We start from the raw sequence: 4472 nt of genomic DNA on the forward strand, positions 1-4472 counted from the left end.
AAACACTCCAAAATCTTGTGGAAAGCCTTTCAAGAAAAGTGGAAGCTGTTCTAGCTGCAAAAGGGGGACTAACTCCATATTAAAGTATATGTATTTGAATACAATGTCATTTCCGTCCCTGTTGGTATTATGGTCAGGTGGCCGAATACTTTTGTCCATATAGTGTATATGTAAGACTGGAGTCAAATTCCTTGTTCAGTAAAAGTGATTCTGATATACTGAGTATACAAATACTGAAATGAATGTCTCAGTGTTTAATTGTTGAATGTAAATTCTCCCTAATTTGCTAAAACCTCTCTCTCCAGAACAAATTCATGACCTCTGTGTCATCAATGGGAACTACAGCCTTGCGTAAAGGGGTTTAATCAGTCTAATCTTTCTGAAAAAAGTCCTACATTTGAACATCATTTGATTTTCTTGAAAAAAGAAAATCATAAAACAATAACGTATCTAACAAATGTGTCAAAGGATACAGCTTTATAGCTCACATCAGTGCTTGAACTGGCATTGTCATTAGTTCTTATACCTTTCTATCTTGAGGGAATATGAATAAATAAATGAAGAAATACTTGAATACAGAATATATAAAACAGATCATTAAAAACTGAAAAAGCTACCATAGTTAGTTACCGTATCTATTTATTTATATCTTTATTATTATTTATTTATTTACTTTTGGGCCCTCATAGCCTACATGTCTCCGTCTCTGCAATCTGCACTTATAAGTGCATTGCTTTTAAATTTTTTGTTTTCACAGGACAGACAACTGTTTCTCACTTAATGTTGAAGTTGATAGAATTATGCCTGTAAAAAAATCCTTTTGTTAAATTTTTCCTATTGCTTTTCTGCTATTTTACATCATATAAATCACTTTACCCGTTGCTTACTTGTAAATAACAACCATATAACCTTTTTCATTTCTATTCAAGCACTGTTAATAGTCAACTGTATACATGATGATATTTAAAAATATATTACAGGGTGACGCCAAACTGTTTAAGCTGTTCAATAAGAACATGAAGCCAATAGTTAACCTGACTCATTCTGGCTAATTCACGGGAACAGGGCGTCAAAGTATTATCTCTAAAACTTCACCAACATGGTGTTAACTGTCAAGTCAGGAAAATAGACTCTTTTTTTGGTATTGCCTATGGAAGAGATCAGTTTATTGAGTTTCTTCCTCTTGAAATCAGTTATTTCTCCTGAGGATTCACCGTGACCGCCGGTTACGTACAACCTACGTATTTTATATCAAAATCCAATCATTTTGTCATTTCAAATTTGTCACGTGTGCTTATGTAAGCATGAACTAACTGATTTCAACCAATAATATCATGACATTCACCTGTCAATCAAGCTTCAACTTTTAGTGACAGAGCAAAGATTCATTCGTTAGCAACCTAACAATAGCATGGCTAGCTAACGGAGAGGAGTGTTTCTGGGGGCCGGGCCTCACTGATTAATGTACAAAAAAACAATTTTATCAGTGATTTAGGTGAAACTGGATCATATTTTATTGAAATAATATTGTCTGATTTTCCCTCTGACGTCCTTCAGCTGCTCTGCCTCAACTCCACTAACTACTAATGTAGCTGCTGTTAGCATGCAACCGAACGGGGCTCAGCAGCCTCACTGGGATCCAACCAAGTGTAAACCTATAGTGACGTCACCCACTGGTTTGTGGAGTAACGTTTTGAAGTTCAGCATTTTGGCCGCCGCCATGACAGTTAGACGGAGCAAATTGGCTGCGCAGTTTCAACTCGTCCGTAGTAGGAAACAATGCCGGCTCGCCTGGTCACACACAATCTCGTATAACGGCTAAACAGTGCACTAAAATATGTTTCTTAAAACAATTTTAAGTGAGAATAGGCGAAGCAGTAACAGAATCTAGCTTCGTATTTGATCAGCACTGCCTAGCAGTTTGATCTGAGTTTCGTGTGCGGCGCTGGATGGAATCGCTGAGAGTGACCTGTCAATCAAAAGGTAGCCCCGCCCCAAAAGCACAAGTGGCTTTATCGTCTATTTTATTAATTAAATTAGACCACGATTTACTAAATGAACATCTTAATGTATTGAAGATGTAAAACTAGCGAATGAGACCTTAAACTCATCAGGAAGCTGTTAACTGAGTAAAGGAAGTGTCAAGTCGGCTTATTCTCCATTAGAGTGAATGGGATCACTGTGTTATTGCAGCCAATGGAGCTTCTGTAAAGTGAAGCCAAAGCAGAAGTTTCATAAATCTGCATTTTTTCTGAGGGCCAGCAGGGGGAGTGCCATTGGCTGCAATAATAAATGCTGCTACGCACTCTTATGGAGAAATGACCTAACTTCTTGGTTTGCTTTCACAGATGCACAACCTCTCCAGCATGCCGTCTGCTGACCTGTAGACTGTCGTGCTGGTGTTACAAAATATCTCTCCATATTTTTCCAGTTAAACTGGAACTGAGTTGGTTGATTTGCCATTGTTTATCTTAGTTATTGCAAGCCCTCGTACAGTTTAGAAATAGTTTTGAGACCTTGGTCAGCTCTGTATGCTGAAATAAAAACTTTTAATACTCCAAACCCAGAATTTGATTTTTCCAGATCTTCTTTCTTAAATATTTTCTCAGTGTGACGTTTCAGCTGTAACAATTTGAAGAAATCTTGTCTAGCCAGGCTGTATTGGTCTCTCAAACCTTGGAAACTGAAAAAAGTCAAAATAAATAGTTAGACCCTGCTCCTGCCATTTGAAGCTTGTATCTAGCCTGTTTGGGGTGAATCCTGGTACGTAAGTCACCCAGCAGATTAATGCGTAGGGTTCCTGGGACCCAGGTTTTGAGTGAAAGATCAAACCATGGGTTGGGTTTTTCCCACAGGTGGTGTTTCAGTTCACTGTCTTCAATAATAATAGTCAGGGTTACATATATTTACTAAAGCTTAATCTGAGCTGTTTGATAGTAAGTTTTTAGGCAGGGGAGAGCCAAGCCTCTTTACTCCTAGAAAGTATCTAACTCTTGGTTTCTTTCCCTGCCACAGGAATCTTGAAATCAATTGTTAGGTCCTTTGGTATATGCACACCTACATACTTCATGCTGTCTACCTCCCTAATGGCATATTTGTCCCTAAAATGCTAACTGGTTATATAATTAAATGTTAAAAGCTAGCATTTATGGATATTCAATCTGTATCCTGATATCATTTTGCCTGATCAATTGACTCCAAGGTTCTGTAAAGAGTGTGAACAATAGGGGGCTGATAGGACATCTTAGTCGACAGCCACGCTCCAACTCAAAGAAGCCTGAAAGAAAACCATATATTTTTACTCTCGCTTCTTGTTTATTATAAAGAATTTGAATAGTCTCTATGATGAATGTTTTGTAAAATTGAAACTTGTGCAGTGTTTTATAAAGAAATGAGCAGTTTAGTGAGTCAGAAGGCTTCCACATCCAAGCCCATCATGGCTGCTCCTGGTTTATCTGGTGTGTCATGTGTGACTAATGTATTTTGTACAGAGAAGCTCGAACATCCAACTATAGGAACAAGAACAAAAGCAAATTTTTGTTGAATTTATGTTTCTTTTAATGTAAATTCATTCATTATTTTACTTTAACTGTGCATTCAACTTTCAAGGGTATTTTATTGTCATCTACAACACAATGTTGTATAATGAAAATTAGAGTTTCCTTTATGCTGCTTTTAAGAAACAATTTAGCAGGAGATATATTAGGACTCCCCCTTCCCCCTTCCCTCTGCAGAGTCCTCCTGCCCTGGGTCGTGCACTTCCTATGCCAGTTTGTGATGTTTCCAGTCAGGATGCTTTCCTCCTCTGTAAAAGTTAACAAGAACTAGGCGCAGGAATTTTGCTTTCTTAAGTTTACTTATGAAAAAAATGTGTGTATATGTATATATGCTTACAATTTATAAATTTTAAGAATATGTGCTTTCATTGTTTTGTTTTTAAGTTGCCAAAAAAAGATTATTCTTCAGCACTTAAAAAAAGTTTCTGCAATATAATGCTGAATAAGCATTTGAGTACTGTGTGTATGTGTGTGTGTTTGTATAGAACATAGAATGTTCTGGAGTTCCATACCTTTGATGAGTTCCGTTCCTTTGATGAGTTCTGTTCCTTTGATGTGACATTCTAGATCATTAGGATAAATTCTGTTGTACAGTCCAGTTCACTGAGCTTCAGAGATCACAGTGAACAGATCTACACAGACCTTCACCACGAGAACAACTGACTAGTTACTTCCACGGAGAACGTACTGGATCTCGACATGGATTACAAAGTAAGAAAATCTAGCCTTGAATCTCACACACACACACACACACACACACAATGAGAAATTGGTTGCTGTATGCTAAAATCTCAACAGTTAACTGTTTGCTTTTTAAAGGCAACACTTTCATTTTGACCATAAGCTCTTAAAATGCATCAAATTCTGACAGCTTGTAGATTTAATTAAAATGTGGTTTGTGAATTCTGCACAGCA

This window comes from Morone saxatilis, unplaced genomic scaffold, assembly GCF_004916995.1.
Source record: "Morone saxatilis isolate NCDOM2014 unplaced genomic scaffold, NCSU_SB_2.0 Contig6, whole genome shotgun sequence".
Taxonomy (NCBI): Eukaryota; Metazoa; Chordata; class Actinopteri; family Moronidae; genus Morone; species Morone saxatilis.